Genomic DNA, 24,306 nt, shown 5'->3' on the forward strand with positions numbered 1-24,306 from the left:
CAGAAAACACATATGTGAAATTTGAGATTGATATAACACATAAGCATGTACATTGGGGATATTTGGACTTAGATAATGATGACAGTGTAAATCATGATTAAGTGTAGGTAATGCGTAGAGTATTCTTAGGGTATATTTTCAAGTTCTCTTTGTCAGGGGAATTTGGTGGGTGTAAGCAAATGTATTGTTTTAGTGTTTATAATTGACTGTTTTGAGTTTTTAATTAAATATATGTATACACTTTGCGGACTACATATCCCAGAATGCCACATAAAAGCATGCCTTAGAGGATTGGCATAAATAGGGCACTTAATGGATTGTGTAATCACCGTGATCAAGACCGTGAAGGTCGAAACGCGTTGGTGCTGATTTGTTTGGGATCATTTCATACATTAAATGAAGATTTGTGCAATCCTGTGAGTGGCGTGTTTTTGACATAAGTGTCAAGTTGGTGTGAAGGTATATATATATATATATATATATATATATATATGTATATATATATATATATATATAAATTGTAAAACAATGGATAAAGTGACAAAGTGAAGTTATAGTTTGGTAAGAATGGCAGTTGCAGCAATACAAAAAAAACACTGAACTGTACTAGTTATAGTTAACTGAAGTAACTATAATGCTCACCCCCACCATGCACAGTGTTGTCATTAATGATGTTATTTCAGATGTGAGCATTCATGTTATCAATGATGTCACAGAACATATCATGAGTAATATACTATATGAGGGTATAAACAGAGCCTGGTGTGGGTTTGAGTTACAGTTACTTCAGGGCTCCATCTATATTTACTTCAGTTAATTATAACTGGTGACATTCATTGTTTTTCTAGTTTAACATGTAATTTTGAAATTGGCATTGTTAGCTTATGCTAAAAGTCAATGTAACATTTGTTTTTTCCATGAATTTCTAAGGTTTTTAAGAATGCCTAACTATAAATATTTCTTTATTCTTTGTTTTTTCAGTGAATTTCTAAGATTCTATTAGTGTAAGTCACTGTCAAAAGAAATCTCAAACGTCATTCACACATTGTTTCCACCACTGAGAGTTACTGTTGTAGGTAAAGACTGAAGTTGTATGAGCACCAAACAATGGTTGCTAATCAGTTCAGAGGAGTAGCCTCATTTGCAAAATAACATCAATCATAGCATTTTGGTGCATTTTTTTTTTAATTGTGTAAGCTTACATAAAGTGGCATTGAGATTTTTGGCTTGACATTAAAATGATTGCTAAAGGCTTACAAGCCTTTCACAAACTTTGCATTTAGGGGCATATTTATAAAACTTTCACGTAGCGCAGCAAGCCACCTTGCTGCAATGCTCTGTCTGTAAGGGGAAAGTGCAGAAATGCGCAGTTTTTAACATAATATGACACATTCCTGTCCTTTCCTTGTGCTGGGGTCCAGTTGGGTGCTTAGCGTCTACGTAGGCTCCTTTGTGCCGTGGTGCAAGGGTGCCAGCGTTGCAAACAGGATTGTTTTTTTTTAGAAAGGGGCACCTTCTTGCACAGAAACAATCTTCAGAAGATGTTCCTTTTTCTATGTGTGCTGAAGAATGCAGCACAGATAGAAAGAGGAAAAACATGGCGAAATAAATATATTTCTCAATGTTATGCCTCACCTGCGGAGGCGTAGCATTTTGACACAATTCCAGGACTAAAATATTTGCAAATTTGGAAATGCACCAAAATCCATGGGTGGATGCGTGAGATCACCCAAAGCTCTACCCATGGAACAACTCCTGGGGCACAGTAGAGCAACACTAGATTTTTCAAGCCACACAGGGCCAACAAGGTGGGGTCAGGGAGAGGATGTGGGAAAATGGCCAGAGATGCAGACTTTGGAGCTGGGGAACCAGTTTAATTCTCTGCATCGGCTCAAAATCCTGTGATTCTGGGCAAATCACTTGGGCCTGCTTTAGCGTTTGGTGGAGAGGTTACTCCATCACAACGGTCCCGTCCACCAAGATATGTATCCCATAGGATATAATTGGATTTATATTTTGGCATATGGGACTTCCGTCACAGCTGTGACAGAGTAATCTCACTGTCAAACTCTAAATCAGGCCCTTAATCTCCCCGTGCCAACCAAAAATGAATGTGTCCTTGTGTAAAGTAACTGGTGCTCATGTAAATCACTCCTGTACCTTCAGATCAAGATTGCGCTATATAAAATTGCAAAATAAATAGTGGCCTTGCATGGCTTGATAAAACGTACTAATGTAGGATTTATGTACTATGTATGCCTCTGTTTTGTTACTATGAATGCCCCTTCAGCATGTCTACAGGGCACTGTTACACTGAATCTTCAACATTCTATGGGCCTGAGTCACAGATATTTTGATATGACTTGCTCTTGTACTTTTGGCTAGGGGTTAGTGAAACTATTTTGTGAAAGGCAAACTTCACATGATTTTTCACTCTATGTATGGATCAGCCATGGGCTCCCACAGTGATACTCAAAGTATGGCCCGAGGGACACATTCGGTCCTCCTGACATTTACATGTTGCCACATGGACAACAGTAGCACTGGACTGCTGTTAACACGGCTCAACACTAACATCAAAAAGATGTTAAATAGAAGGGCAAACATTTATTTAAAAGTTAATTGCTGTTAAAGAAAAAGAGACAAGCGTGTCCTGCACCTTAACTTTAGGAACACCGCTTCAAAGTTCAAAAGTGTGTTTCAAAAGCATTCAGAACTATTTCGCTTAGTAATTCAGGTTATATTAGTGCATTGAGAAGTATCTTTTTTCAAACATAAATTTAGAAACATTCATGCTTCCCTCTAACCCTGTCAAAAAATTTCACTGCCAATAGTGAATTAAGAGGCAAGTCAGTGGTGATGTGCACCCGTAGTGTGGCTTAGGGTTCAATTATGTAAGAACAACATTATAATTTATGAAATCAAACACAAGAGAAGGTTTTGTAGATGCACATCCCGAAGTCATATATTTCAAGGTCCTCTTATATTTGATAGTGAAGCAAAAGAAGGGAAAGTGAAATGAAACAATTGCCTAGGATCACACAATTTGATCAAGTTGGGAAGCTGGGATTGAGCCCAGGTTTTCTAGATCCTCATTATGCAATTCAATTCTGCCACTAGGCGTATATGCTTCACTTCCCCTACACTCTCTTTATAGCTCTATCCCCAACATCCCAAGCACCATCGTGACGGCATCAGTGCAACCCTCTGTCACACCACAGACCAAATGTTTTGGTCCCTGGGAAAATGTTTGCGAGTACCCATGGGCTACAAAAACATCCACATTTTTCTGCAGAATACCCTGTGAAAACGGTTGATTTCAGAGTTCAATCAGTTTTATTGTGGTTCATGCAGTTCTCACTGACACACACTGTCTTAAAGTGTTTGATCTGTTCTCTGTTCCTAGGTCTTTTTTTCTACCATTGAATGTGTAAGTGAAGTTTGCAGAATTTTGCTGCAATTCACTTCCATATAAAATAGAATTAAAAAAGAGTTTACTCAGTAGTACTTTTGGCTTAGTGTTAAATTCTATTAAATTCAGTAGTAAACCAGGAGCACTAAAATGGAAAGTCACAGTCAGGCCCTAACTCTTTTTTGCTTCCCGTTCTCAGTATTAATTGTACCGCAGTGGTTGTGGATTTCTGTTTACAACTAAGGCTATTAAATCTGGCTAGGATGAACATATTATTAATCACTCCTGCAACTGTACGCAGCTTCAGGTATCTGAATCACACACAAAAGGATATTTGGATGGAGAGATGTTGAGCTGAACTGAAGGCATTTCTGTGCAAACAGATGCCAGTAGCAAAGAGCTTCACCTGGAATTCAAACTACAGCCTGCTTCAGTAGTTTATGCTAAGCCCTGTTATTTGGTGTAGATGCAATGTTACTGCTGCAGCGCCACAAAATTCTATCTATTACTTTAAAATTAATAGTGAATTTTGCACGAGGTCAATGGATCGATGCGACAAAGGATTGAGGGGATGTCATCAATGTGATTTTCAACAGTAATCACTATATTTAGAATTCTGAACCTCAAACAATAACCACACCAGTTTATTAAGAAGAATTATGAATGTATTTCCCTGGATTAACAATGCTAATGTCACAAAAATAACTCTCAAACACAAGTTATAGGCATATAGAATCAATAGTGGCTTATTAAAACGTCTTACATATCTGAGTTTAATCAAAACAATCAAGCAAATAATCTCCAGTATTATAACACTGATTAATATCACCAGAATTGGTAATAACTGTAAAGTATACATTAGTACAAACAATCAAAGAGTGTCAATATGAATCTTGAGCATTTGAAAGTTAATTCCCTCACAAACCACAAATTAGCATCAACATGTTGGATTTCATGTAAAAGAATTTAGAAACACAAATTTAGAAAAACACATAAACTCGGGTTATTAAGGAAAAACATTATTGCTATCATGCAGCATTTAAACTATATGTTGGAGCTGATACCTGCAAAGCAAAAGAGACACATATAACAATGAACTTTCATACATTACCCATAGAACAACAACATGCAGTCTACTTCAGCAAAAGGACTCCATCAGGTAAGTCTTCAGAGAATCGGGCCTATCAATAGCTAAACCTTCACCGCTAATATGACTCAAACCACCATCAGGAACTCTTGAACTCAAACTCTCTCTAGAAAATCCTTCCCAGGTTGTTATACTAATCTTCAAAAAGTTTATGATTGGGCAGTACATAGGGTGGTTTATGATTCAACCAATAGTAGCTGTAATTGATAATCTAAAATGCAATGACATCAACATTAACCCGGACACATTCATAACAGTAACTTTTCCTCTTCCGTCTCGTTTGTCACTCCATTGTTCCATCTCGTCTAAACTTCTCTTCTCAGGAGGAAACTTCTCAAGTTGAAACATTTACTTCCATCCTCGAGGAAGAAACCTCATATTAGTGACAATTTCAAACAATAGAACATTCAACTCATTTTAGGGTTTTATAAATCTGACCTTGTAAGACATAGTGCAGCAACCTGCTAGAGGTAGCTGTGTACACATTTATTAAGCTATTTAGCACACACTTTTATGTAAGCATTGAAACACGGAAAATAACCACAACTTTAGTTAGAATTTTGCTTAGCCAAAGAACAGAAATGAATTATGGCAACCATTTTCTAAAATCACTTGTTTTTGCATATTAATTCACTATATGGTTAATACATTGAAATTATTAATAAAACATATTAGAAAATTCATACTCTCACAGTATTTACAATTTCTTCACATTTTATGAGTTGTGGATACCTGTTTTGCCCACTTTGGTAACATGGTTCCATGGGATGTATTTGGCAGAGTACTGTGTACTCTTGGTGAAATCAGATCACATGTATTGCAACGGAATTGTGTAATATTTAAGGATTTTGTTCCATGCAAGTCAAACCGCCTGGTAGTGATTTGCATTATCCTAACTTAATAAGTGTTAGTAAACAGGGTACAATAAGTGGGTTGCTTGCCATAATCTCAGTTACACTGAGCCATGCTTTTCCTCTCTACATTCCTTTTGTCCCTTCCTACCTTTTATGCTGCCTGACATCATCCTACTTCTTGGAGCACTACTTTGACAGTCACCATTGTGACGGTGAGTTGAGTTTGTTACAAGACAAAATGTAAACATGCAGTGTTCACAGTTAAACTATATGATATTTAAAGAAAAGGAGTTCATGTACACACAATGTAACCAGTAGTTAGTTTGCAGATAGTAGGCTGCTCTTATTTTTGAGCATCAACACATTTTTCATCATCTGCTTTCAACTTATCCAAGAGAAAAAAAGCCAGGAAAAGGAGAAAGGAGGAGCAAGAAAAAGATGTGAAAACTGACAATAGGAGAAAGTAATTATGAACATGTATTGGAAAAGCCAATTAGTCTGGCTTTAATGTGCCATTACGGGCAAACTCAGGCATTCCCAAATGTTGCCTGCATGAATGGCATGCATGAATGTTCTTTATCACACTATAGCCTGCTGTACTGGCTTTGCAAATTTCTTAGAAAAATTACCATAAAGGATTGCTTTATGAATACATTTCATGTAGCAGATAAAGAATTACATGTGGCAGTGTAGGACATTTTGTTATAAGTTATGTAGCCTGCACTAGTAATAGGTCCACAATTCCCCTTATTAGGAACCAAGCACCCCATTGTAGCCCTGACCCTCTGGGTCACAAAGCAGAGCAGTCCAAGGCCTGCTCAGAGAAAATGGTGTGGGCTAGTAATCACCATTCACTGCCATGCAATAATAACACTCAATAAATGATTGTTCAGTAAATACTCTTTCTTTAGAAAAAGGAGTACATTCATTGCACACACTACTAAGTACCACACAGTAATTTACAAAATAGACATGGGCAGATGGAAAATGTCATAGATGACAGTGCATATTCACCTTTGACCTCCTTAAAGGGGTCATACAAAAACATCAAGCAAGTCAATTGGCTTGGTCACGGTTCAAGAGCAACAATCCGCCTGTTAAAGTTATTTCATACGTAAATGTAATCATCAAAACAATAATCCTGTGTAAATGCAATTAATGCTAATAAAACATACACTTCAAGCAATAATCATTGCAACATTTTGTGAACCCAATAAAGCATTTTAAATAAGCAAAATATCTGTTTGTATATTTCTTATACATTTTCTGGCCATAAAATGCAATTATAAAAGTAGCCCCTGTGGGGTATTACATCGTAATGACATTCCATTACAACCATAAACCCTAAAGGATACTTCAAGATGCAAATCTTCTTTAACCAAATTCAGGCATCCTAGCCACAACAACTGCAACCATAAATGTAACCCAGAGAGAGTGAAGTACCCCAGCTGTAGAGCAAACCCCCCAGCCTGATGAGTGCATGAAAATGGGAAGGCAACCCTGCAAACCTATGGTCATTACTTTAAATTTCCTCGGGGTGAACTGTTGCGCTTCTGCAGCCCACTCCTAGGCCTCCTAAGTAAAATCAGTGGCACTCCCTGTCCATTTTGGGAGCAACCACAAGCAGAAAAGTGCATAAGCAGTGCGGCCCTACAGGGCATTATGGGGCACTGATCCGGGTGCAATGAATATTTTATGAACCGCTCTCCTGCTCTGTGGGGGCGAGTGGAGCATTTCCTGTGCCATGTAGCCTCGTGCTGTGCAGAATTTATGGTCTGATTTGGGGGTGTCCAGTTCCACCTGGGCACCCCTATGCCTCTAAATGTTGGGGACAGCTGAGGGAGCCCACTCCTTTCTGCCCTGCCAGCTCCAGTGTGGCGCACACCTCCAGGTGCGGCTTACAGAGCCAGCATTTTTCTTCTCCCTGCCCACTCCTGCAGGCAGGGTGTAATCTTTAGCGGTGGCTGCTTCACTCCCCCCAGACACAGAGAGTGGGTGCAAGACCACCGCCATAGAGGGGGTATGATGGTGCTCCCCCATCCTCTTTGCTTTGGAGTCAGGGATGGGGTCCTGGTCACCATTTTTAGCAATCAGCCTGCAGAATGAGGTCCCCAGGCCAGTCGAATGTCCAGGGAGGGGTCCCCATGCACATCCCCTCTCTGAAGTAAAAAACTCCTGTACCTATCTGTGGGCCATGAACCACCCAAAGGGTATTATTTGGAGAAGAAGCGGAGCCCCACGCGCTCCACTGTTGAACCTGATCAAAGGTCACCAAACTGTAAAATGCCATAACTCAGGCCCCATTGGGCCACTTTTGATGATCCTGGTCTTATTTTACTACTGGTGTAAAGCTCTGCCTACCAGAGGCAGTTGCAGCAGACCTCCTCACCTCTAAAGTAGTGCAGTCCTCTGGGAGCTGGTTCTCCTGGCTCCCTGTACCAGCTTTCCCCTTGGCCTTGGTTTCTAGGTGCAATATTCCAGGCCTTTCCCCTCACTGACCCCTGGGGAGACTCACTGGTCATGGGGTCAGCTGGGCAAAGTCCTCAGTCCTTTCTGAGCATCAGGGGGTTCCTCCTTCCAGTTCTCCATGGCAGTCCTGGGAGCAAGCAGTGAATCACAGAAAAATCACTAGGCAAGAGAAAACCTCCCCCTTCTGCAAGAGTTTTTAAAGGGGAGAGGAAGGTTCCAGAAGTCAGACACCCCTGGCCAATCCTAGGGAGCCACATTACATCTCAAACCCGGCCCTAACCCTTCTGCAAAGCACACTGGGACAGTTCAAAATGTCATCACCAGGAGTCACTGGTCACATTTCACATCAGCTCCTGGGGTCCACCCTCATTGAAATCACTGGCAGGAGTTTGTACACCACAAATTCAAAGCGAGCCCCCCACTCCTGGGTTGACTCTATTTTCTGGGTTTCCTCCTTTGTTCAGTGGACTTGGGTAGACTCATCTCCCTGGTATAGTGTGATAGCTGAGTGATTGATGCAGATCATTCAGCCCCACCAGTTTCCTCTTCAGGACCTGTGTGAAGTTCTGTTGATTGTCCCCTTTTGTGTGGGGAGGCCTTGTTCCTACTCCTGGAAAGAAATGAAATTAACTGGGCACAGCAGGGTGACTAAAGGCTTGGGTTATGAACCTGAGCTGAGCCAGAGAAATATGACAATTCTGGATGACCCATAAAGTGTACGGCTATCATTTTAGGAAAGACAGAATTTATATTGCTGTACAGGTTGCACTCTAATTCAAGATTTCAATGGTCTATATAGGCCAATGGGAAACAAATCTACACTTAAAGGCTGTTCTCCCCCATATGTATATTAAAGTGTCACTGTAGACAAAACAGTAAATTACACTGACTTTCCCTGTTAGTGTACACTAATATGTAGTTCCAGGCTGCGCATCAAAGTAGTCCCCCACGTGCAGCCCACACATTTTTGCACACGTGTGCACATGTGTTCACGTGTAGCCATCTAAATACCCCTTACCCTTGTCGCACTGCAGCAGTCTTATCTTAAAAGGCAGACACTGGCAGTAAATAAGTCCAGTCAATTTGCATCTTGCCATGTGATTATGATGGGTGAGACATATTTAGTGAGACTCACCCACAGTAAAAAGTCCAAAACCAGGTGATACAAAAAAACAAAAAAATCCAGGCGTACCGAATGCGACGAACACCATTGCAACAGACAGCTTGAGTCCTGAGTATACTTCTCACATATAAAATAGCTCCTCATGCATTTCAATAGCAGTACTTTCTGGAAGGGGAATGATACTCTAAATAGTTAGTAGTATGCAGTGACAGAGTGCTACTACTCTGGGTGTAGCCAAAGACGACATAAGTATATTTTATAGAATAGTAACTGTATGTCTTTCAGACTGCTGTACTGTAAAATCAAATCTAATAGGAGCCTGCGAATAAAGTAACAGGAAGAGTAGTATGATGGAAGAAAGAGGTGTGAGATTGAATGAAGACAAAGTAGCTATGGCATAAAGCAATCTCAGAGCACTGCAGGTCTTATGGCAGGCTCCTGGGAAAAACTTTAAAACCCTGAACTAAATATTTAGCAAATTAAGTCAAAGAAACTTTATTCAGCATTATTGATAAAGGCGATAAAAGTACATAAAATAAACATAAAACAGCAAAAGATTAAAACATTCACTCTCAGGCCCACGCAAGTAATAACAATTTCCTAAAAAAAAAGATATTAGTTCCACATAATGGGAAACTGACAAATAAAACAGCTCATCTAAAACAATTAACAGTTAAAAGACATCTCCTATTTGTGCATTTTCCTAGTGCAAATTTATTTACAAATAAATTAAGCAACCCTATAACAAACGTCTGGGGATTCCATGACGCTCAAACGGTGCATTGCAGTTTCATGGTCCCTAACATTGTGTGCAATAAATAAAGGTTCCGTAAAGGTCCTTAAATTGACGTAAAAACGACAGAAAAGCATAAAGTGTAGAGTGCTTTTCTTAGAATATACATCACATGGATAAACAGTAAGTGTAATTGATTCATTTTAGGCAAAGAAACAAGACAGTGCACCTTACTGAACCATAATCTGGCCAGGACATAGTGATATTGAAGATCTGTCATCCAGGTTAAATAGGGTTGAAAGCCTTAGGGTAAGGTATAAGATATATATGAGAATACTGATTGTTTCCCCCATCCGCAGAGGCTCTTTTCTTGACCTAGCATCTAGCGGGGCAGCCTTCCTTACTGACTGTTCTAACATTACAATTAGAACCAAGGAAACCAAATACCATCTTGAGGGCATTATTAATACAGGAGAGCAATGGTATGTTAAAGGCATAACCCAGGGATAGGCAGACCGGTATCATACTCTTTGTAAGTTCAGTTTCAGGTTTGATCCATTTAGAGTGCCACAAGGAGATTGGTTTAGATGTTAAGGTATCTTCCAAGTGGTACAACCCTACTTCACTTTGAATGATGGTGGATGATGTAGAGGAGGAGGTGCACAACAGGTGCCTTAGGATATTATTTTCCTCAACCTGTAAGTACTTGCTAGATGCATAACTTTATACACCTCCACCATAAATTGCAGCAGATGGAACCATGGCAATGTAAATGGGAATGTCTCTTTAATAGGCTGACTTCCCAAATTGCTAGAAACCTGAACACCTCCTCACAAACTCTTTTCATCTTGAGCCTTGTGTTATAAATATGTTCAACCCAAGAACCATTTGAAGAGAACATAGGCCCTCATTACAACCCTAGCGGTCGGTGATAAAGCGGCGGTAATACCGCCAACAGGACGGCAGTAAAAAGATGAAATTTTGACCCAGGCGGAAACCGCCAACACAGACAGCCACTTTAACACTCCGACCGCTATGGTGGAAGCAACAAGAACCGCGGTGGTAACCGCCAACAGCCAGGCAGAAGACAATGTACTGCCCACTCCATTATGAGAGGCTAATCCGCCAGCTTTTCCGGGACCGGTACCAGCGGCATCAAAAGCGTGGCGGAATCAGTACACAGAAGGGAAACGACTCACCTCTCGATACTCAAGGAAGAACCAGAACACCATGGAGCCCGAGCTGCACATTTTTCCAATGCTGGTCTACCTCTTCCTACACCAGGAACACTAACGGTGACGAAGACGACCACAGTGAGTACCGCACATAACACACAAGGGAGGGTGGAGGAAAAGGAGAGTGGCATACAAATGCAACACGCAACATCCCCACCCCCACCCACAACAACATACACACAAACAGATGCAACAGCATTACATATATACCTCGTAACCCTCAGGAATAACACAAGGACAAAAGGAAGTGAGGAAAGTCATTGTAATATTAAATCTTAGATAAATACGTCCTCAAAGCACAAAACAGTATGTACAATGTATACAAATGAAGGGACAATGCCCACTCCAAAATGTCCGTGGCCCACATGGCAATAACACATAGGCCAAGGCCACACTTGACTCCTGCCTCAATACAGAGAGAACATTGCTGGGGCATCGGTCGAAGATACACAGGCACCTTAGGGGCAAGGGGAACGGTGGGCACCTCAGCCGGAAGATGGTACAATGCCACTGATCCTGGAGGTGGCACCATGCCCTCTGCGATGTCCTGGTGAGTGTAAGGCCACAGTCTCTCAAGTGGGTGGTTTGCCCACTGCTTGGTCCTGGTGAGTGCAAGGCCACAGTCTCTCAAGTGGGTGGTTTGCCCACTGCTTGGTCCTGGGGAGTGCAAGGCCACAGTCTCTCAAGTGGGTGGTTTGCCCACTGCTTGGTCCTGGGGAGTGCAATGCCACAGTCTCTCTAGTGGGTGGTTTGCCCACTGCTTGGTCCTGGGGAGTGCAAAGCCACAGTCTCTCAAGAGGGTGATTTTCCCACTGCTTGGTTCTGGGGAGTGCAAAGCTACAGTCTCTCTGGTGGGTGGTTTGCCCACTGCTTGGTTCTGGGGGGTGCAAAGACATAGGCCCTCATTACAACAAAAAAAATGGGATTATGACCACGGCAGAAACCGCTAACATAGACAGCCACTTTAACACTCCGACTGCCACAGAGGTAGAAACAAACAGCGCAGAGGTAACTGCCAACAGACAGGCGGAAGACAATGTACCGCCCACCCTATCACAACACGGCAATCCGCCACCTTTTCCGGGGTGGAACCAACGCGAATAAAAACACGGCGGAAACAGGGCACAGAAGGGAAAACACTCACCTCTCCACACCCCATGAGGAACCAGGAAGCCATGGAGCCAGAACTGCAGATCCTGCCGGCGATGGTCTTCCTGCTCCTCTATCAGGAGCTCCAACGACGGCGGCGATGACCACGGTGAGTAGTGCACCTACAACACAGAGGAGGGGGAGGGAAAAGAGAGAGACACGCAACACGCAACACCCCCACCCCCACCCTCACCCACAACACCATAAACACAAATACATGCTGCAACATTACATATACCCCCCTCGTCCCCCCGGAAGAACGCAAGGACAAAAGGAAATGATTTGAACGATTGTAATCAATAAAAATCCAGTAGTCAAAACACCAAATCCAGTATATACAATTATGTACACCAACTACACAAGTCCGGATAGTGCACCAATCATTGTCCGTGGACCACTGGGCCCAAAATGCATGGGGGAGGCCCACACTAGATACCTGACTGGAAACGGAGAGAACACTGCTGGGGAATCAGACCGAAAATATACAAGCACCTTAGGGGGAGGGGGCACTTCCGCCTGATGAACGCATGACGTCACTGCTCCACGTGGGGCTCCATGCCCATTGATGTATTCTGCGGAGTTCAAAGCCACAGTCTCTTAGGTCCTTCCAGTGGGTGGGTTGCCCACTGCTTTATCCTGGGGAGTGCAATGCCACAGTCTCTCAAGTGGGTGGGTTGCCCACTGCTGTATCCTGGGGAGTGCAAAGCCACAGGCCCTCAAGTCCTTCCAGTGGGTGGGTTGCCCACTGCTTTATCCTGGGGAGTGCAAAGCCACAGTCTCTCAAGTGGATGCCTTTCTCCACTGGTTCTGGAGGGGGCTTTGTGCCCAGAGTGCTTCATCCTGCCAAGGACTGAGGTAGTGGATGTATCTCTCCACTGGTTCTGGAGGGGGCTTTGTGCCCAGAGTGCTTCATCCTGACAAGGACTGAGGTAGTGGATGTCATTCTCCACTGGTTCTGGAGGGGGCATGGTGCCCAGAGTGCTTCATCCTGCCAAGGACTGAGGTAGTGGATGTCATTCGCCACTGGTTCTGGAGGGGGCATGTTGCCCAGAGTGCTTCATCCTGCCAAGGACTGAGGTAGTGGATGTATCTCTCCACTGTTTCTGGAGGGGGCTTTGTGCCCAGAGTGCTTCATCCTGCCAAGGACTGAGGTAGTGGATGCCTTTCTCCACTGAAAGTGATGCTTCATGGAAGCTGCCCAGGCTCCTGGAGCTCAACACCAGCCTCGGACGACTGATCACTGGGGATGGCAGCCATGTCTGCAGTGGTGCCACTGGCTCAGGATGTCGCGGGGCCGCTGGCGGTGCTTGCAGCGGTGTCAGACGTGGTGGTGCTGGTGGGGGGCTCTGTGGCGGCAGTGCTGTTTGCGGGCTCTGTGGTGGCGGTGCTGGTTGCGGGCTCTGTGGCAGCAGTGCTGGCAGCGGGCTCTGTGGCGGCAGTGCTGGCGGCGGTCTCTGTGGCGGCGGTGCTGGCGGCGGGCTCTGTGGTGGCGGTGCTGGTTCCGGGCTCTGTGGCAGCGGTGCTGGTGGCGGGGTCTCTGGCAGCGGTGCTGGTGGCGGTGCAGGTGGCGGTGCAGGTGACGGTCTTCTCCGCCATACAGGTTGGCCTCGACGTGGAAAGAAGGTGTGACACTGGTCCCTCAGTCGGTGCCACCATGCCCTCTCCTCACCTGCCCTTCAGTTTCTGGCTCTTCCCCACCTTTGATGGTGGCGCAGCTGTCTTGCCACTATCCCCTTTTGTTTTGCCTGACCCCTTGGTGGCAGGTGTTTTCTGCTTCTCCCTCAGGGATATGGACAACTTTCTTAGCTTGGCAGTTGGCGGAATGTCCTTGCCCTCGCTCCGTGGCACACTGGAAGCCCTGATGGTTGGCGCACTCCAATAGCCCGCAGTTGCTGCCACCACTGTGCCTGGGGATGTGGTGGCTGAGGTGCTGGGTTGGGACCTGGAAAATCTGGCCCTAGGGGATCGGACGTGGGGGAGGTGTAGGGAAGTGGTCAATATTAGCCAGGAAATGTTTTTTAGACACACTGGGACGGGTAGATGGAGGGGGTTTGGGAGTGGAGGAAGAGGTAGTGGTTGTAGGAGGTGTACGTCTGCTTAATTTGGGTGAAGGTGCATGGGCCAGAGGCTGTTGTGAGGTGGATGGCTGTTGGGTGGGTGTGTGCTGCCTTTGTATACTTTGGGAGGAGGGCTCACTGACACACTGGGAGAGGACACAGGGGTTGTATGAATGGTAGTGGGGGTGGTGAGTGCACGTGAGCGGTGTCTGCATGAGTATGATGCTTGTGCGAGTGCCTGTGGGATGTGTGGTGATTATGTTTGCCTGAGCCACCCTTGTGTGTTGAGGTGTGTGCATGCTGGTCTGATTGTGTGCTTGGGATAGCCTGAGGTGCAGGGGAATAGGTCTGGGTGGAGTAAGTTTGAGGGGGGAGGCTGGACACAGGGACAATGGCTGCCATCAGTGCTGAGGCCAAAGCCTGAAATGCTCTCTGTTGTGCTGCCTGGCCAGAATGAATGGCCTTGAGGTATGCATTTGTTTGTTGCAAATGCCTCTCAACACCCTGGATGGCATTCACAATGGTAGACTGCCCAACAGTGAGGGATCTCAGGAGGTCAATAGCCTCCTCACTGAGGGCAGCAGAGCTGACTGGGGCAGGGCCTGAGGTGCCTGGGGCTAAGGAGATGCCCACCCTTCTGGGTGTGCGGTCACAGGACAAACGCTGAGGGGCTGCTGGGATGGCAGTGCTGGTGGGGGGGGTGGCGGCTGTACCTGTTGATACGGAGGGCATAGAGGGGCCCACCACTGCCAGGGAGCTCCCATCAGAGGAGGAGTCGCTGTCACTGCTGTCACCTCCTGTCCCGGTCGTGGAGCTCCCCTCGCCCTCCATCCCACTGGTGGCTTCAGACTCCGTTGTTTTTCCCTCCAGGGCCAAGTGTGATGCAGCTCCCTCCTGCTCCGGTGCCACTGCTCCTCCGCCTGATGATGCTATTGCACACAAGAACAGGGAGACCACAAAAAGGGAGGAAAAGACAGAAGAAAGACATGTTCAGTGCATGCAACACCACTACCGTTGGCGGACACTACAAACACAGCAGCCCTCTGCACTACACCATGCACTTAGAGTTCCTAGATTATTCACATGACCATGGGGTACAAGGCCTAAGCCTGATTGCTGCACACATGGAAGTCACAGGAGCCTGACTAGGTGTAGATAGCACTAACCACCAGTGGGGTTGGGGTTCCACTGAACCTCCCTCACAATGGACCTTGCCTACCAAGCTCGCCCTGGCCTTGGGGAACTCACTGCCCAACTCCCCCACCCAGACACCTCGTAATGCGTGCAGAGTCAGATGAATGTGACTGTATTCACCCCCTTGTGGCTGCTGTGATGCCCTCAAGTGCCTATCCAACTCTGGATATGCCACCGCCATAATCCAGAACATCAGGGGAGTAATGGTGCGACGGGCACCCCTCCCACGTTGGGAGGCCATCACCAGCTGGGCTCCCGCCATCTTCCTGCTCCAGCAGCGAATGTCCACCCATCTTTTCCGGCAGTGGGTGCTCCGTCTGTGGTTGACCGCCAGGGTCCAGACGTCCTTGGCGATGGCACGCCAAATATCCTTCTTCTGGTGGGCGCTGACCTAGAGGAATAGTACAGGGGAAAAGGAAAATCTTTACCCGTCCGGACCTTCATACTCATTGGCCCGCGTTCCCACCCTTGCCCTGACACACATACACTCACCGCCGCTCATGCAGGCCTCAGTCCCCCCCATGTATCTTCCATCCACACCACTCCAAACAGGCATTGCCCATGCAGCATGCTCACAGTGTACTCACCTGTTTGTCTGGAGGACCGTACAGTTGTGTGTACTGGGGGAGGACCCCATCCGCTAATTTCTCCAACTCCTCTGAAGTGAAGGCAGGGGCCCTTTCCCCAGACACATGAGCCATCGTCGCTTCCAGACTGAGGTCATAGCAGCACTTGCAGTGTAGGTCCTCTCCTGTTGAAGGTCAGGTATCAAGTGAGTGAACAGACAGAAAATGGCAGTCACATGCGCGGCGGTGCGTACCGTCACCACCGGCGTACATCGTCATTGGCTCCTGGGACCCATAGGGTCCAATGTTAACTAATGCAGGATTGCGCCGCGGTCCTCGACCGCCTACCGCGACGGTGTAGAATACCAGTTACCTCATATCCCCTTGTCCCACCTTACAGGTCAGGCAGCTGCCATTTCAGGGGGCCACATGGCATTAATAATAACTGCGTCACATCTATCTAGGCCTTGCATACACACAGTAACAGGCACATTGTGTATTAATAAATGTGTGCAAATGACATTTTGTGACACCTCAGTGTTTGCTGACTCTCTGCTCACTGTTCTCGTCCATAGGGCACGTCTGCTGGGGCAGGTGATGAGATGGTGGCATCCTCCGGTGTACAGACCGCTGGTGGACCTGTCGACAATGGAAGAGAGACACGTAATAGTCACCTACAGACTTGATCGTGCAACAATCCATGAACTTTGTGCCCCGCTGGAGCCAGACCTGATGTCAGCTATCCGCCATCCCACAGGGACACCCCCTCTAGTGCAGGTCCTGTCAGTACTCCATTTCCTGGCAAGTGGGTCTTTTCAAACAACAGTGGCCATTGCATCAGGGATGTCCCAGCCAATGTTCTCTAACATGCTGTCCAGAGTGTTGTCTGCCCTGCTGAAACACATGCACAGCTACATCGTTTTCCCTCAGGTGGAGGATTTGCCTGCAGTGAAAGGTGACTTCTATGTCCTGGGACATATCCCCAACATCATAGGTGCCATTGATGGGACACATGTGGCCTTTGTACCCCCCGCAGGAGTGAACATGTGTACAGAAAACGGAAGAGCTACCATTCGATGTGCAGATGGTGTGTTTGGCAGACCAGTACATCTCCCATGTCAATGCCAAATTTCCTGGCTCATTTCATGACGCTTACATTCTGAGATATAGGAGCATCCCTTATGTGATGGGGGAACTCCAGAGGCACTGTGTGTGGCTAATAGGAGAGGACAAGGACCCTATACAGTGTGAATAGTTGTCTGGGTATGGGGTTGTCCCTACGGGTTAGTGTGTGTCTAACAGTTTTCCCTCAAAATTTGCAGGTGACTCTGGGTACCCCAACTTGTCATGGCTACTGACCCCAGTGAGAAATCCCATGACAAGGGCAGAGAAACGCTACAATGAGGCAAATGGGCAAACTAGGATGGTGATCAAATGGACCTTCGGCCTCCTGAAGGCCAGGTTCCGGTGCCTCCATATGACAGGTGGTTCACTCTACTACTCACCAAAGAAGGTGTGCCAGATCATCGTGGCCTACTGTATGCTGCACAACCTGGCTTTGCAATGACAGGTGCCTTTTCTGCAGGAGGATGGTCCAGCTGGAGGTCTTGTGGCAGCTGTGGAGCCTGTGGACAGTGAAGAAGAGGAAGTAGAAGAAGAGGATATCGACAACAGAAACAACGTTATCCAGCAATACTTCCAGTGAGACACCGGTAAGAAGATGTCCCGCCTCACACATCTCATAATATTGTTTGAGCTATCATACGTCTGTCATTTTCATCCAATGTATGGACCCTGACTTGTCACTTTGCCTTTCCATTTAACAGATGTGGGTCCCACTTTTTGACCTCTGCTACAGTTCCTCCAGCCCTACAGCTGTGTTTCATCGGTGTGTGGACAATTAAATTGACATTGCTATATTCCATAGTTATTGCAATTACACATTTGTGAAAGCATAGACTGACTCTAGATTGTTTTGTGATTAATGTGTATTTATTTCTGTGCAAATAAGTGGTTGTAAAATGGGCAGGGGGGATGTTGGAGGAATGTCCGTGGCAAAGTCTAGTCTATTTGTTTCACAGGTGCATTGTCCAAAGGGGCAAAGGAAGCGGAGCAAGGGCAGTTGAAGGATGGACAGGGTGACAAAGTGGGACAGAAGGGTGACATTCAGGGGGGGGTCTCATTTCCTGGCGGGGGTCTTGGCAATGTTCTCTTGTTCCTGGATCTCAGGGACTGTTTGCGGGGTGGCTCTCCATCTGCAGGGGGTGGAGTTCTGGTGTCGTGGTCCTGTGGCGGTGCCTCCTGTCCACTAGCGCCGGCGGAGGTGGAGGGCTGTTCATCGTCTAGGCTAGTGTCAGGGGCCCCTTGTTGTGCCACAGTGTCCCTCCTGGTGTTGACAAGGTCCTGCAGCACCCCTACAATGGTGACCAGGGTGGTGTTAATGGACTTCAGTTCCTCCCTGATCCCCAGATAGTGTTCCTCCTGCAGCCGCTGGGTCTCCTGAAAGTTGGCCAGTACCGTAGCCATCGTCTCCTGGGAATGATGGTACACTCCCATGAGGTTCGAGAGGCCCTCTTGGAGAGTGGGTTCCCTGGGACTGTCCTCCCCCTGTCGCCAGCTGTCCTCCCAGTTCCCCTGTTTTCCTGTTCCTCTGTCCCCTGAACCGCGTGCCCACTGCCACTGTCACTGCCCCCAGGTCCCTGATTTTCTTAGAGTAGTGGGTTTGCCTGGGTTCCCTGTAGTGGTGGACACACTGCTGCTTGACGTGTCCTGGGGACAGAGGGAGGGGCCCGCTGGGTGGGTGCTGTTGGAGGCTGGCCTGGCTCATAGTGGGTATCTTGTGGCACTTACACCTTGTGCCAGGTCCAGTTATCCCTTATTAGTAGAATAGAGGTGTTCTAGCAGCTTAGGCTGATAGAGGTAGCTATGGCATAGCAGCTGAGGCTGAACTAGAAGACATGCAAAGCTCCTACCATACCACTTATATCATATAGCACTATATCACAAGATAACACAATACTCAGAGTTACTAAAAATAAAGGTACTTTATTTTAGTGACAATATGCCAGAAGTATCTCAGAGGATACCCTCACTTAGGAGGTAAGTAATATACACAAATTATATGCACACAAACCAAAATCAGGTAAGTAACAGTGAGAAAAGTAGTGCAAACAATGTAGGATCACAATAGAATGCAATAGGTAGAAATAGGCCTAGGGGCAACACAAACTATATACTCCAAAATAGGAATGCGAACCACGAATGGACCCCAGGCCTAGTGTAGGTTGTAGGGGGTCACTGGGAGTGTCAGAAAACACTAAGGGGGTCATTCTGACCTCGGCGGTAAAAGGCTCTTACCGCCGGTCAGAAGACCGCCATTCTACCGCCGCGGCATTCTGACCCACAACTGCCAAACCGCCAAAAACCCGACATCCACGGAAGGCCGCCTCATCAGCGGTCAGCGATAAACTGGAGATGACCAAACCTCCACCGTCACGCCAACACAAACACGCCCATGCCATTACGACCCACGAATCCACGCGGCGGTCATTTAACCGCGGTATTCCATTGGCGGTACACACCGCCGCGGTCAAAATACACACCCAGCTCCAAAACACAGCCACATTGGACAATTACAAATACACACACCTGATACACATACAAACACCACTCCCACACATCCAATCAACTATAAAACACACACCCACATCACCCACAAACCCCCACTACTAGAAATTCGGAGAGAAGGCGAGAGAGAGAGAGAGAGCACAGCTATCGAAAACCCCAACACACAGAAGAACACAACATCATCACCCACACTACATCCACGCACAGAACACCACACACCACCACACACACCACACCCATCACCACAAACACCACCCCACACCACCCCATGGCATCCCAAAGACACCCCAGGTTCTCGGACCAAGAACTCAGGGTCATGGTGGAGGAAATAATTAGGGTAGATACCCAGCTATTCGGCACACAGTTGCAGCACACCACAATAGCCAGGAAGGCGGAGCTATGGCAAAGGATCGTCGACAGGGTCAACGCTGTGGGGCAGCATCCCAGAAACCGGGAAGACATCCGAAAGTGCTGGAACGACCGGGGGAAGGTGCGGTCGATGGTGTCAAGACACAACATCGCTGTGCAGAAGACTGGCGGCGGACCCCCACCCACTCCACCCGAATTCACAGCATGGGAGCAAGAGGTCTTGAACATCCTGCATCCTGAGGGCCTCGCTGGAGTAGGCGGAGGAATGGACTCTGGTAAGTCTAATCCCAACTACTTCACCCCCCCCAACCACCAGCACACATCCTCCCTGCCAATGTCTCACCAGCACAACCCACCCAACACAACACCAATCCCTGAATGCCAACACAAACCATGGACACCCATCACCTAAGCATGACCACTGCACATACCCATCCCCCCCCACAAACCACCCTCACAACTCCTCCCACAAGGGAATGCCAGCACTGGGGGACAAGGGCACCCACAAATCGCACGCCATGGCACACACAGAAGCAATAACCATACTCTTTTAGCCCTGCAGGGCCCGAACGCCAACACACCGGCCAGGAGGGTCCAGATTTGTCCATCCCGCCCCCAGAACAGGCCCCCAGTGATGACAGCAGCTCTGTCGACCTAGAACCTGATGACCAGCCCGGACCATCGGGGACCTCTGGACAGTCGGTTCCCCACACACAGACACAGGCCACAGCAGACCCAACCCCCTCTGGGAATACCAGCACAGCTCCCACCCAGCGGGCCCATGCCTCTGTCTCCAGGACGCGTCAATCAGCGGTGTGTCCGCCACTACAGGGCACCCAGGCTGACCCACCAACCCAACAACAACAGGGACCTGGGGGCAGTGGTAGTGGGCACACCGTCCAGGGGACAGAGGCCCGGGGAAACAGGGGAACTGGGAGGGCTGCTGTGCGAGAGGGGGTTGACCGGCCCAGGGAACCCACTCTCCAAGAGGCCCTCACCACCATCATGGGAGCATACCACCACTCCCAGGAGACGATGGCGACGGTACTGGCCAGGTTCCAGGAGATCCAGGCACAGCAGGAGGAACGGTACATGGGGTTCAGAGACGAACTCAGGCACATCGGTACCGCAATGGGGACCATCGTCCTGGCCCTCAACCAGATAGTCACCACATTGCGGGACCATGTGGCACCCCAAAGGGCCCCTGTCACTAGCCCGGACGACGAACAGCCTACCACCTCCGCCGGCGCTAGTGGACAGGAGGCCCCCACACAACGACAGGCCACCAGAACCCCACCTCCTGCTGAAGATCAACCACCCCGCAAGCGGAACCTGAGATCACACAAGAAGACAGAGTAGGATGCCAAGACCCCCGCCAGCATAAGATACCCCCTGATGTCATCCCACTGTCCCACATTGTCACCCTGTCCAACCTTGAAATGCCCCTGCTCCATCCTTCCACAGGCATATGGACAATGCACCTGTGCGACTGAGAACTGGACTCTGCCATGGACATTACTCCACCCCCACCCATCACCGTTTTACTATCATGGACCTATATGCAGCACTTAAAATAAATCACCAATTGCACTTCAAATTTCAGGAGTCTGCTTGTATTCTTTACAAATGTATTACACATAACGGTGCAATAATGTTCAGTTACATTGTGATGACAACATACCAATGTCAATAAGCATTAGTCCATGGGCAAACAAAGCAGAAGTCACGCTGTGGGTCATACAGCTCTGAAAAGGGAAGGGAAAGTCAAAAATCAGTTAAAAGGAACTGGGGGGGAAACACAGAAAGTAGAGATGCAGGAGGCCAGAAGTAAATGTAAAATGGCGTGGGTGATTCTTACCTGTGTGCTACTGAAAATACTGTTGTATAACTGTGTCCCTGTTGTCTGTGTCGTCCCCATCGTCTTCCTCCTCTTCACTCTCCACAGGCTCCACAGCTGCTACAACACCACCATCTGGACCATCCTCCTGCAGGAAAGGCACCTGGCGTCGCAATGCAAGATTGTGAAGCATACAGCAGGCCACGATGATATGACACACCTTCTTTGGTGAGTCCATTAGGGATCCACCTGTCATATGCAGGCACCTAAACCTGGCCTTTAGGACCCCGAAGGTCCGTTCTATAATCCTCCTAGTTCGCCCATGTGCCTCATTGTACCGTTCCTCTGCCCTGGTCCGGGGATTCCTCACTGGGGTCAATAGCCAAGGCAGGTTGGGGTAACCAGAGTCACCTATTAGCCACACACGGTGTCTCTGTAGCTGTTCCATCACATAAGGGATGCTGCTATTTCGCATGACATACACGTCATGCACTGACCCAGGGAACTTGGCATTTACATGGGAGATGTACTGGTCAGCCAAACAGACCACCTGGACATTCATCGAATGGTAATTGTTTCTATTTCTGTACACCTGCTCATTGTCTTTTGGGGGTACTAAAGCCACATGGGTCCCATCAATGGCACCAATGATGTTGGGGATATGTCCAAGGGCATAGAAATCACCCTTCATAGTGGCAAAATCACCCTCCTCAGGGAAAACAATGTATCTCCGCATGTATTTCATCAGGGCAGACAACACTCTGGACAAAACCTTAGAAAACATAGGCTGAGACATCCCTGATGACATGGCCACTGTTGTCTGAAAAGACCCACTTGCCAAAAAATGGAGTACTGACAGAACCTGCACCAGAGGGGGAATCCCTGTGGGTTGGCGGATTGGGGACATCAGGTCTGGCTCCAGCTGGGCACACAGTTCATGTATAGTGGCTCGGTCAAGTCGGTATCGAAGTATAATATGTCGTTCTTCCATTGTCGACAGGTCCACCACCGGTCGGTACACGGGAGGATTCATCCTTCTCCTCGCAAGTCCCAGCGGACGGTGCCTAGGAAGGACAACATGGAGCACAGAGTCAAGCAACCCACAGGTTCGTTCACACAGCTTGCACAGTACACGAATCGCTATGCATGGAACGGCTTGTATGAGTGGCAATGCAAGGCCTAGGCCTGTGTGACGCAGTAGAAATCATGCCATGTGGGCCCTTGAAATGGCGGTTGCCTGACCTGTGAAGTGTGACAGTGGGATGTGAGGTCACTGCGCTGGTGTGGCACACCGTGGCGGTAGGCGGTGGAAGACCGCGGCGCAAAGCAGCATTGGTTAACATTGAACCCTATGGGTCTCAGGAGTCAATGACGATGTGCGCCGGCGGTCGCGGTACGCACCGCCACGGTACGCACCGCCGCGGGCATGACCGCCATTTTCTATCTGCTTAATCACTCGAGACCTGATCATCCACAGGAGAGGACCTATACTGCAAGTGCTGCTGTGACCTCGGTCTGGAAGAGATAATGGCTGCTGCGACTGGGGAAAGGGCCCCTGCCTTCACTTCAGAAGAGTAGGAGAAACTTGTGGATGGGGTCCTGCCCCAGTATGCGCTACTCTACGGTCCTCCAGACCAACAGGTAAGTACACTGGGTGCACGTTGAATGTGCTATGCCTGGGTTGTGTATGGTGGATGTAAGATGGTGGGGTGGGGAGCGAATGAGGAGTGCAAGGCACGACAGAGGAGAGCATGTGCCACATGGCAGGGTTGGGGAGGGGGGGGCAATCACATCTAACATGCAGAACAATGTTGAAATTTCCTTTCCCACCCTGTACATGTCAAATAGGTCAGCGCCCATCAGAAAGTCGACATTTGGCGTGCCATCGCCAAGGAAGTCCGGGACCTGGGGGTCCACAACAGACGGGGCACCCACTGCCGAAAGAGGTGGGAGGACATCCGCTGCGGGACCAGGAAGACCGCTGAGTCACTGCTGGGGATGGCCTCCCAACGTAGGAGGGGTGCCAGTCGTACCTTGACCCCCCTGATGTCCCAGATCCTGGCGGTGGCCTACCCCGATAAGGATGGGCACGTGAGGACATCACAGCAGACACAAGGGGGTGAGTACCAGCACATTCTGCTATCTTTACGCGCAGTGGAGGTGCCTGGGTGGGGGAGGAGGGCTGTGGGTGACATTAGGCCAGGGCGCTTTCTGTAGTGTAGTCCCCTCCTTTAGGCATGACCCTGTGCCCTCGCCCCCCACCTCTGTAGGGTGCCAAGTACAGCAATCCATGGTCCAGCATCACCCATGTGTGCATTTGTTGTCCATAGACCTGTAGGCCTAGTCACAAGTACTGAGTAGTGTACCCCGATTGCGCGGCGTAGTGCTGGAGGCTCCTGTGTCTGTCCTCTCCGACAACGGTGTTTACAATGCATGCACTCAACCTGTCTTTATTTCTCTCCCCACCCTTTTTCTTAATCTTCTTGTGCATGTGTGCATTAGCATCATCAGGCGGAGGAGAATTGGCATCGGAG

The sequence above is a fragment of the Pleurodeles waltl genome, chromosome 11 (genome assembly GCF_031143425.1).
Source record: "Pleurodeles waltl isolate 20211129_DDA chromosome 11, aPleWal1.hap1.20221129, whole genome shotgun sequence".
Lineage (NCBI taxonomy): Eukaryota > Metazoa > Chordata > Amphibia > Caudata > Salamandridae > Pleurodeles > Pleurodeles waltl.